Below are 12436 nucleotides of genomic sequence, written 5' to 3'. Positions count from 1 at the left end.
TTCTTCTCCTCATTGGCTTTTTGGGGCTCTTTTGCCATTTGGGTTAGTCTAATTTTTAGGGTGTTATTTTCTTCAGTATTTTTTGGGTCTTCTTTAGCAATTCATTGACTCACTTTTCGTGATTTTCTTGCATCACTCTCATTTCTCTTCCTAATTTTTCTTCTACTTCTCTTACTTGATTTTCCAAATCCTTAAGCTCTTCCATGGCCTGAGAGCAATTCATATTTTTCTTGGAGGCTTTTGATGTAGGATCTTTGACCTTGTTGACTTCTTCTGGCTGTGTATTTTGATCTTCTTTGTCACCAAAGAAAGATTCTATAGTCTGAGTCCTTTTACACTGCCTGCTCATTTTCCCAGCCAATTGCTTGACTTTTGAGCTCTTTGTCAGGGTATGACTGCTTCCAGATTGGAGAGTGCTTTGTTCCCAGCTTCAGGGGTTTTGCACTGCTGTTTTCAGAGCTACTTCTATTCTGAGGTGGTATGATACTCCTCTCTTGGCCTGTGCTCTGGTCTGTGAGTGCGAGCACTCCTTTCTGCCATGTCACTACCAGGAGGATTCCCTCTCCACAACCACCACAAGCTCTGCCACACCAGTGCTCCTCTGCACCCAAGGACCACCAACCAGGACTGTGACCCAGATCCAAACAGGGCAAAGGAAGAGAATGCTGCCTCAGCACCAGCAAAGAGATCCCTGCATTCTGGCTTCTGATCAGCTGCCTGATTCTCCCCACTGTCTGTGGGCATGGAGCTCCAGAAGCAGCTGCTGCAGCTGTAGCCACCTCCACCCCCAAGGCTGGGGCCAGACTCTGCACTTCTCTCACCCAGGCCCAACAGTTTTCCCACTGACCTGCTCCTTTGTCTTTGGTGTTTGTGGGTTGAGAAATCTAGAAACTGCCACAGCTCAGTGATTCAGGGCCCCAATGCCTGGTCTTCTCTGGCCTGGTCTCTTCTGGCTCTGCTCCCAGCACAGTGCAACAGACCCTTCCCAGCAACCCTCCAAGCTGTCTTGGACTGGAGACTTGTTTCACTCTGTCATTTTGTGGGTTCTGTAGCTCTAGAATTTGTTTAGAGTCATTTTTTACAGGTGTTTGAAGGGATTTGCAGGAGAGCTCAAGCAAGTCCCTGTTTTCATGCAGCTGTCTTGGCCCCACCCCCCAACAAATTTGACTGACCGACTGACCAAAGGTCTGTCTTGTTTCTCAGGGCATTTAGATGCTCAACTGTTGTGAACAACCAGATGCCAAGTAGCCCTCTGGACCTTTCAAAGTCACAAGATGGCTGACTCCGCTTCCTTCACTGGTTACTTAGCAATCTGGAGTTCACTGTGGCAAAAAGAAAAAAGAAGGCGGAAGCTGGCAGGCCTTTTTGTTTGCTTGTTTACATTTAATTTTAATTTTTCTCAATTATATATAACATGTAAAATTATATGTTACATGGAAAAATTATACATTGTGTGTAAATTACATATTACACGTAAAATAACATGTGTTTTTATATAAAATCACATGTTTATATAAGCATATATGTATATATTCTATATAGTGTACACATATACATTTATATGTATACATATATGCATATATACATATAATTATATTAAAATTATATATTATGTGTTACATGTAAAAATGTAAACATTTTTAACATTCCTTTTTTTTTTATTTTGTGCTTAAGATTCTCTCTCTCCTTCCCTTCTTCCTACTTGAAAAGAGAAGCAATTTGATATAGATTAAACATGTGCAGTCATGCAAAGCAGTTCCATGTTAGCCATGTTGCAAAAGAAAATGTGGAGCAAAAAAAACCCCCAAGAATAATAAAGTTAGAAAAAAGTGTGCTTCAATATGGCAGGCCTTTTTGAATGTCTCCGTAACCAACCAAAGAGTTTGTTGTTCACCAAATGGTTAGCTGATCAGAACTAGTTACAGAATGTCTACACATGCCCCAATCTGTCCCTCCAAGGTGTTTCCCTTACTCATCATCACAGTTCAACCAGAGGTAGCTCCTTAGCATCCATGCATGGAGATACCATCTGAGACATCATGACACGATCACCAGGGCATGCACTAGCCTCCATTACACCTTACTCTCCATTTCCTCATTCTACTCAACTTCCATGACCTATCCCTTCATTGACAGCTCGGCTACACACAGAGATGGTCATACGTTGTACTTACCATCACCCACAAGCATTCCATTGCCATGCACAAGAACCCTGAAATTCCTTTATCTGATCATAATTTGAAAATTCACTCCGTCTCTCCCCAGTGCCTTAGTGCCTCCAACCCTACTCATTCTCACCATGATCTCCGGTCCCTCCACCCTCGGTACTTTTCCAGGACATCATCTCTGCCATCTGACTATATATACACTTTTCCTTTCCCAATCTAACCCATTGGTGAATTTGTTCAAAGATATGTTGTCTGCTACTTTTAATACTTTCTCCCTTGTCCTGTCATCATTCACACTTTGTCCAATCCCAATCCTGGATTGCACGCATGCATACATACACACACACACACACACACACACATACATACACACACACACACTCATTCCCCTATGTCCCATCAACTGTTTCCCTTCCTTCTACTTACATGCCACCGAGCCCAGTTGGAGGAAGTCTGGGTCCACCACAAATTTATTTCATCTAGTCTCAACAAGTCCTGCAGTCAAACAAAACAATCCTATTCATTAATTGACTTTCTATCCCATTTCCCACAACTATTGTTTCATAAATGTTCTTTCTTTATGCCTCTGACATTACACACTTCTGTCCCCCTCCCAGTTAAGTAAAGACCTGGCCTCATACTTCAATGAAAAACTGAGACTGTTGGCTGTGAGCTCCCTTTTTTCCCCTTCTCATCTTGTAAACCCCACCCCCCACCCTGCCAGCATTATCCTCCTTAACTATCTCCTCCTCAACTCCAGCCTTTGATGAAGGCCCCTCTCCTTCCCAAGGCCAAGCCTACTAACATGTGGTCTTGTTCCTATCCCTTCCTAACCCTGTCTTCTCCAGAAAATAACCTTGTTGTCAACTCGGTAATTTTCAGTCTCCATGTTTGGTTCCTTTCTTCCTCCCTACAAGCAGTCCCAAGTCTCTCCAACCCTTAAAAACCCTCTCACTAGACAAAAATCAAACCCACTCTCATCCCTATCTCTCCTTCCTTCCTTCCTCAGTCAAAATCCTTTAATAGGAGGGAATTGTATGGACAATGCAGAGCTGAGATGAAAGTGAAATTCAGGTCCATCGGTTTCACAAAATGTCTCATATTTTAATGCTTTAAATATAGGTTATGTGTTCCTCATTGGTTGTCTAGATGGGGCTCACAGGGAAGTGTACACACACACACACACACACACACACACACACAATCCCTACTTTTCTCCAAGGAAAATTTTGATTCTTTCCTGGAGGAAAGCAGAATATGCCAGTAGGCTGGCTGCTCTGCTTTCCTCAGAGAGTTGGTGTCAGACTAGGATTACATCTATCTTCTCCCAAATATTGCTAGTCTTGGAAATGATTCTTAGGTTTAAGCTGCTTCCCTATTTCTAGGTGGCAGTTGATGGATCACTGGACCCAGAGTCAAGAAGATCTGAGTTCAGATTCATCCTCAAACACTTACTGGCTCTGTGACTCTAAGTCACTTAACCACTGCTTGCCTCAGTTTTCTCATCTGTAAAATCTCCTTTCTCTCTTTTCTCTGTCTCTCTCCTCTCTCTCTTCTCTCTCTCTCTGTCTCTCTCTGTCTCTCTCTCTATCCTTTCTCCCTTTGTCTCTCTCCTCTCTCTCTTCTCTCTCTCTTTGTCTCTCTGTCTCTTTCTCCTTCTCTTTCTCTGTCTTTCTGTCTGTCTGTCTCACCTCTCTCAAGCTCTCCCACCAACTCTGATTCCTGTGCAGGTACCAAGTGTTCTCTCATTCTCCTCTCTACCAATGAGAAGCGTGTTACATAAACTTTCCAGACTTGAACCCCGGCTTACAAAAGTATCAAGGTCTCAGGAGAGCTTAATGCCACTTATGTAATTACTTCACGTTCAGGTTTTTATCAGTGTACTCTTGTGAGTCTTTTGTGTTTTTGGAATTTCTTCTTGGGCAGAGGAAATAAATAGCTGTCCTACATTTGATCTGCATGATACATTTGGACACCTTTCTAGTCCCTTTTTGGGGAAACCCTAGATATGAGTTAAAACTAAGCTTTAGGTGATTCTTTTCAGGCTGTGGGGGAAGGGAAGAGGAAGGTGTGTAACAACTCAGAGCGAAAAAAAGTCCCACCTCTCTCTTTAGTGGCTAGGCTCCCTCAGTCAGGGAGGGAAAGAAATAAGCATTTGTCAAGTGCCTGCTTTAGGCTAGGTACTATGCTTACCAATTTTACAAATACTATCTTGGTTTGATCCTCATAACATCCCTGGGAGATAAGTGTTATTAAAATCTTTATTTTACCAAGGAGGAAACTGAGGCAGGTGGCAGTACAGTGACTTGCCCAGGGTCATACAATATCTGAGATCAGATTTGAACTCGGGTCTTCCTGACTATAGGCTCAGTGCTCTTCCTCTGTGCCACCCTAGTCACTGAGGGGCCCCCCTCATCTTGGAGCTCATGCTCCCAGTCTTGCTGGACCCAAAATCAGGTACATCATGATCATTAGTCTCTGATCTATGTTCAGAAAAGGAAACAGAAAGACCAAAAATAAAGCATGCAGAAATTGGAGGTATAGAAACTCCCCTCTCAGGCTTGTCTGAGCAAGCTAAGCTGTTTGCCATATGTTTTTCCTGTAAGCAACAATTTTCTACTCATGTGGTTGTAGCTCATGCATGATATGAACCCTCTTATTTTCTGGGATGACTCTCTCACTTTAATTTGAACTTATTCTGGTATGTTTGAGGTTCCTAAAGAAGTAGTATTCCATGTCTACGTGGTCTTAGGGGTAACTGGGTTTGATGGGGATATAGGCCCACTACTTGTACCTGCAGCTCCTGAATCCCTACCTCAGCTCATGTATTTCCCATTTACATAAAATCAATCACTATAATACCATTAACTCTTAAACATGAAAATTTACTAAATAATAAGATAAAAGCAATAATAATCCTAACATTTATTCAACAGTAGAAGACTCAATGAAAATAATCATGGTCTGTGAACACACAAACCTGGGTTACATTCTACCACCAATTAATACTATCTAGGGGAGAGTGTACACACTTAATCATGTCTATAAGGAAAATTGGGCACACATAGAAACCTAACAGAAGCACCCAAGTGGAGAAACCCACACGCCTCGGAAAACTCACAGATCTGGTCTTGACGTTCTTGATCCTTTGATGAACAGTCTGTGCCACATGAATCCAGTTCTCTTCTAGGTGCTTCTCTTCTGGTCCTCACCATTCTCCTGCTGGATAAAACTACTCTTCTGCTCTCCAGCTGATGAAGTAAATGATGAGCTCTCTTCACTCATAGCCACCCTTAACAGGGCATTGATAAGAAGTTGTTATGCTCTTTCAGGAACATACAGTTTCCTTAAGCAAAAATACAGACTCCTAAGATATGAAAATAGTAAGGGATTCTGCTTTGTCCAATCAACTCCAAGCCTCCGTTCATAGCAAAACATAGCTCACAGATGAAAAACCTATCTTTCCTCTTCTGTTTCTCTCAAACCAGAGGGCACTAGAGGCAACAAGATGCAACACCATTGTCATCCCTGAATTTTATTCCTTTCTCTTGCATTTTAGGAACACCGTTCTTTACACAGCATCAGTATTTGACTCTCATCCAATGGGCATCCAGCAGCTGCTCTAGCCTGTCTCTAGACAATCAGCAAAGCAATGCTTTTCTTCCAATCAGCAAATTTCCAGCAAGGCAACTAAGGAGTCAGCTGTCACTGTTAGAAACCTTTTATATTTTCCTAGCTTCTGGTGTCCCTACCTGCACTCAACTCAGTCTTTGCCTCTTTTGTCTCTTCACATAGCTTCTTAATAGCTGAGAATGCCTCAGCTTAGAAACTTTTAGCAATCAGTGACTCATCTTTTCCTTATGAGATAAAACTCAAGGAACTCAGCTTTCTGTCAGGTCAATAGTCATTATGTAACATTTCCATTGTCCCCAAACAGTTCATTTTTTTTTAGTTGCCAACTTCAAAACCCTAAAAACTGTCACATGCAAACAACCTGATGGACCACAATGCCCTGGAACCATCACTGTTTCTGTCATCGTCTGACCTTCAAATAAGACTTCACAGTGCATTCATTTGAGGGGAAGTTTTCTTTTTGTTCCTCACAACAGTATGTGTCTCCTTCACAATTTAAATTTGGATTTCTTCACATTAGATTGTGAGCTCCTTGAGAGCAGGGATTATTTTGCCCCCTTTGGCAACCCCAGCACTTAGCACAGTGTAAGCCCATAGTAAGTCATTTTTTTAAACACTGAATTTTTATTTTATTTCTTCTCAATTACAGGCGAACAAAGAATTTTAGCATTCTTTTTTTTTTTAAATTTTGAATTCTACATTTTCTCCTTCCCTCCCCTCCCCCATCCTAAGTGCTCAATATTTATTGCCAACTGATTAAAGTTTATTTTTTATCGTTTTTCTTTACATAAATGTTCCTTTTCTGCCCCTTAGATGAAGGGAAGAATTCAACTCTTCCTCACACACACACACACACACACACACACACACACACACACACCCTTGGTATACCATGGTCTGGTCTATATGTCCAAGGAGGTATGGGGAAAAAAAGGATAAAATAGAGAGGGCAGATGCTCCCTATAAATAGTAAATATCTGTCCCTCTCAGTTGCCAAGCATCTTGTAGGTGGCTCCAGTCTCTAGGGACCAACCAAAAGAGTTCCCTATGTGCACTCAGTAAGGGACTAGGCTGTATGTCTACCTCCGTGGGAGGTGTCTTCCTTGACTCACTCTCACTCTCCACATCCAATCAGTTGTTGAGTTCAGTCATTTCTACCTTCATAACATCTCTCACCCATCACTGCTACCATTGTGGTACATAGCCTTCTTGACTCCAGGACCAGCTCCCTATCCATTGTGCCACGTAGCTGCCTCAATTCTAATTTGCCATAATTAGAGACTTCAGGAAATTTCTCTTTGGATGCAATGGTAGACTCTCTTGATTTAGCTGAGATATCTCACTCACAATGGGAGAGTTCATTCACTATGTGTATTTCCTGGCATATTCTAATCTGCATAAATTCTCTGATTTCCATTTGCCATTGGTTTAGATAAAAGGCTTTGCTCATCATTTATTACTTGTGATGGTCTTTTCTGTAACTAGCATTTGGTAGGAAGTGAGTCAAGCTTTCAGATACAACATAGGACGCTCCTTCCCCATTAAGGAATGGATTTAACTAGGAAAATCTGCTTGAATTTAAAAATGATTTCACCTAGATTAATCATATTTAGTGGGGCAAATAGATATAATACTAGATAGTATTTCCTGTCTGAGGAGAACATAGCAGATCAGCCTCCTCTCCTGTCCTCCTCCTGGTAGGAATCAGTCTCCTTTGGAGAGGAGTGCAAGAAACTCTGGAGATATCTATTCACACCTCCTAACACCTAACTCCCATTTAGACAGAACCATGTGGATATGCCGAACCTAAGTAGGCAATAGACACACACACACACACACACACACACACACACACATTTTACATTGGCATACTTTCAAAGAATATGGGAGGGGACAGGATTAAATCCATAAATCAAAAGGTTGGCTTCACTAAGGAAAATTGCCACCTTTTCCTTGGAAATGGAAGCAAAGACAAGGAATTTGAAGTATGGAACTGAGGAGGTGAGGCATAGCCTCTTTTCAGTGAAGTGTGAGGGTAAGGCTTCCACTGAGAGGTAAGGGGAAAGAGGGTTGACGAAAGGAAAGAAGTTTTGGAATAGGCGCTATGGGGAGTGGGGAAGAGTTAGTCAAGGAAGAGTAAAAGAATTAACATGAGGTATAACGGAACCAATAACATCCCCCATCTTGTTCAGGTGTTTCTGGAAGAGTAAAGAAAGTGAGTAGTCGGAGAAAACCTATTCATTTTGGGGAAAGGATGAACGGTGATAAGGCAAGGAGACAAATGACTCACAAATTCAAAGAAATATGGGAAGACTTATATGAAATGATGCTGGGTGAAGATAAAAGAAATAAAAAAAATATTGGCTCCAGCCTTAGGGCCAGGAGATACCTGTGAGGTCATCTAGTCCAACCCCCTCACTTTTGCCCCCAAAAGGAGAGATTCTAAGGTGAAATTGATCCTCTCAATAATGAACACAGAGGACTAGGTTAGAGCCAGGGAGAAGCTCAGGAATGCCCAGAAGCAGGAAAAAGGACCAGAGAAACGCCTGTAGAAAAAAATGTGACTCAAAGTGCCAACAATAAATAACTAGATTAGAGGCATGAATAGCAGCTAGGTGGCACAGTGAACCTGAGTCAGAAAGAATCATCTTCCTGAGTTCAAATCTAGCCTCCAACACTAGCTGTGTGACCCCAGACAAGTCATTTATTTAATCCTGTTTGCCTCAGTTTCCTCATTTGTAAAATGAGCTGCAGAAGGAAATAGCATTTTTCATCATGAGTCCTTTGGAGTTGTCTTGGATTGTCATTTTGCTGAGAACAACTGTTATTCACAATTCTTCATCATACAACATTGTCATTACTGTGTATAATCCGACTTCTTTATTTGGCACAACCTTAGTACCAGCAGAGATAAGATGATTTGTGGAAAGTCATATAAGTAGTAAGTTGAAAAGACAGCATTTGAAACCATGTTCTCTAACTTCACATCTGGTCCAGACGAATTCATACTATATCCTTGGTAAAGAAGGTCTAAAACTGGGGTGGGGAGCCTGCGGCCTGGAGGCCATATATGGCCCTCTAGGTCCTCAAGTGTGGCCCTTGGACAGTGCATATTTACTTTCCTCACTTTCTTTTCTTATGCTCTTTTGCTCCATGTAACTCATCAATTTGACCTATATGACATCTCTTGAATATGCTCCCATGTCTCCTCTGATGCTACCACCACCCTGGTCCAGGTCCTCATCCCTCTCATCTAGATTACTATAGTAATCTGCTGGTTGGTCAGCCTCCCTTAAGTCTCTCCCCACTCCAATCCACCTTCCACTCAGTTGTCAAATTGATCTTCCTAAACTGAGGGCCTGATTATCATTCTCTTACTCAATAAACTCCACTGGCTCCCTATCATCTGTGGGATCCAATCCAATAAATCCAATCCAATAAATATTTGTTAGCTGGGTGACAGGTAACATTTAATTTAATTTACATTACATTTACATTTAATACAAACTTGATGGGCTATCCAGATAGACCTGGATGGCTCTGCTATAGTTAGAATTGTGAATTCAAATGCGGTTTCAGATACTTACTAGCTGTGTGTGTTGGTAAGCAAAATGGCCTTTGCTTTCTTTGAGTAACTCAGTGTATTTCATTGAGCCTTGCTAGGTGCTAGGCCCCAGGCCCAGAGCCCCATTAGGTGTGGAACCTATGTGGGTGCAGATTGGTGACTGGGGTGGGGCCCAAGATGGGGCTAGCTAAGGGGAGGTGTTAACTCCAGAGCCATGCCCTACTGGGTGTTAACCTAATCTATGTGGATGTGAACCTCCCAGGGTCCTAAGGCCAACTCAAGAACCAATCACCAGAGCCTGGGCTCTGGTCATTCAGACGACCCTTGATGACGTCAAAAACTCTATAAAAGGAGAGAAGATAGCTTGAAGATCCCTTTTCTGTTGGAGCTCTTTGCGGCAGCAGTGGTGGCGCATGACTCTGGGCCAGCCCTTGTTCTGAGCTCTCGGGCTGAACCTAGATGTTGGTAACTATGAATTGTATTGGGTCTGTCTGTTGATGTTTGTAATCTGTTTCTATTTTGTTCTGAACTTCAGGGTGCCGGATTTTTCCCCTGAACTAAGTGAATGATATTTGTATGCTAAATTAAAGTAAGCTTGTCGTGGGAACTCTTTGCTGCAGCAGTGGTGGCATGTGACTCTGGGCCAGCCCTTGTTCTGAGCTCCCGGACTGAACCTAGATGTTGGTAACCATGAATTGCATTGGGTCTGTCTTGATATTTGTAATTTGTTTGTATTTTGTTCTGAAGTTCAGGGTGCTGGCTTTTTCCCCTGAACTAAGTGAATGCTGTCTGTATGCTGAATTAAAATAAGCTTGTCAACTCCTTCACCTTGCTTTCCTTATTAAGGCAGATCAAAAGAACCTGTGCTTTCCCAGCGTGCCAGCAGCTTTCTGGGTTCTGGCTGTGGGTGGATCTTACACCCCCACAGAAGCTGCTAGCCAGATTGTTGCAACACTGTGTGACCCTAAGCAAGTCATTTAACCCTGTCTGCCTTGGTTCCACATCTGTAAAATGAGCTGGAGAAGTGTAATGTTAATGGGATTTGAAGATCTTCCACACCCATTAATAGCCTTCAAGTGGAACCCATTGGGAGAGGGACTTGCCTTAGGGAGAAGCTTGCTTGTAGGAAGGCTCATACCTTTTGCTAATTTCAAATTAGGCACTGAGTAACAACAGTTGTGCTGCCCTCAGGCTCTGAGAAGGGTATATATACATGCTGAGGTGAGGTTTTGCTTTGGGGGCTCACTCATTGGAAGAATGTTTGTGTGATTTGGCAGGACAAGACTCTGGATAGCCATTCAGGAGCACACACCGCCCCCCCCCCCCCGCTTTGAAAACACAGATGTTGGTGCTTCTCTCTCTGGTAACTATGTATGTATTGCTTTGGTCAGACAGTTAGAAGCCCTGTCTGTTGCTCTGTGCTATTTTCTCTGCTTGTCTCTACATTCAGGGTGCTGACCTTTTCCCTGAATTAAGTGAATGATATATATGTTGGATTAAAGTAAGAGTGTTGACCTCTTTAAAAGCTATTTTTCCTTTAAAAGCAAATCAAAGAACCTGTGCTAGCAGGTTATACTAGGGTGCTTGCTATTACGAGAAGAAAATGGCAAACCATTCCAGTATCTGCCAAGAAGGGGTCACGAGGAGTTGGACACAACTGAAAAATTGACTGAACAATATACAGATACTGCGCTAAATACTAGAGATAAATTAATAAAAAGAAAGACAGTTCCTGTCTTCAAGGAGTTTACAATCTGAAGGGGAATATGATATACAAAAGGAGGCAGGAAGGGGGGTGGGGTGGGGCAGGATAGGACACCAGAGGGTACCCAGCCCAGGGCCCTCTTGTTCTGGGCAGTTGAAACCAAACAGAACTGAAGATGCAAAATGAGGTGGGGATCAAACACAAAAAAATCCTCTTTTTGACTGGCTGACTAAGATAGGCCTGTGTGTCCCATGAGGTAGGAATTTATAGACGCATCCAAAATGTCTTACCTTGCACCATGTTTCAGAAAAACACCTCCACCTTTGTAGAGATTAGGAAGACAGAAAAGCTGGTCATAAACACTCTTATTTTCAGGTCCTCCTGACTCCAGGGCCAGTGCTCTACTCACTGCTCCACCTAGCTGCCCCCTCACTCTTATTTTCAAAGCTGGTATGGGACTTGGAATTATAGTTATCAAACATCAGATGTTTGCAGTCTAGGGTACGATTTCTTGAGGGGTTTTCCTGGTTGAGGGGTTTTCCTGGGGAAGCAGGAGAAGGGGGAAGTAGTTCTACCACAGACCTAGAGGGTAACAGCTTAATTTGGGGCAGCTTAGCTTTCCCTCCTTATTATACTCTTATTACACAAAAGACAGTCCTGGATAGTGAATAGACATATTTATCAAGGCAAACAGCAAAACATTCCTGGGGAAGCCATACAGTTGTGAGGCCCGGGGCCTGCCACAAGTGGCACCCAACATGGGGCCCGAACCCACGACCCTGAGATTAAGAGTCTCATGCTCTACCGACTGAGCTAGCTGAGCAGAGAACCAGAAGTTCCATGTGCTCTGACAAGCCAGGCAGAGAACCGGAAGTTCCATATGCAACAAGGGCAAGACCCTTCCTCCTGGTCCCTTCCTGTTCCTTTCATATCGCAGGTCCCCAAGTTTACCTCGGCAGGCCCTGGACGCAGAGGTCCGAGGAGGGCAGGGGTCGGCTCTAACTCACCCCATTACACCATACAGACTAGTTTACCTGACAAAATATACAAGAGGAAAGGGGATTCTCTGACCTAAGAGGGAGGTGAAATATCAGCTCAAGTATGGAGAGAGATCTCATTGTAGTTGTCTACTCAGTCTCTGGGGGCACACTTCTAGAAGGCAAGAGATATGGGTGGTGGGTTACCGGTTAGACAGTCAACAAGCATCTAATGAGCACCTACAATGTACCAGGCCCTGTGCTAAATGCTAAGGACACAAAGAAAGGCAAAAACATGATCCCTACCTTTAAGGAGCTCACAGTCTAATGGGGACAACCTGCAAACAACATGTTCAAACAAGACGTTTGTATCTGTTTGTCATCAGAT

At 42.9% G+C, this 12436-nt stretch overlaps 1 non-coding gene across 1 annotated transcript; it reads right to left on the bottom strand.

Moving 5' to 3' along the window:
* Positions 1–11821: 11821 nt before the first annotated feature.
* Positions 11822–11894, bottom strand: TRNAK-CUU. Its single transcript has one exon. It is a non-coding gene; the product is annotated as a tRNA-Lys (tRNA).
* Between the last annotated feature and the right edge of the window lie 542 nt (positions 11895–12436).

Source organism: Trichosurus vulpecula, chromosome 1, assembly GCF_011100635.1.
Source record: "Trichosurus vulpecula isolate mTriVul1 chromosome 1, mTriVul1.pri, whole genome shotgun sequence".
In the NCBI taxonomy this organism is placed as follows: Eukaryota; Metazoa; Chordata; class Mammalia; order Diprotodontia; family Phalangeridae; genus Trichosurus; species Trichosurus vulpecula.
This window is presented reverse-complemented; position numbering and strand designations above follow the sequence as displayed.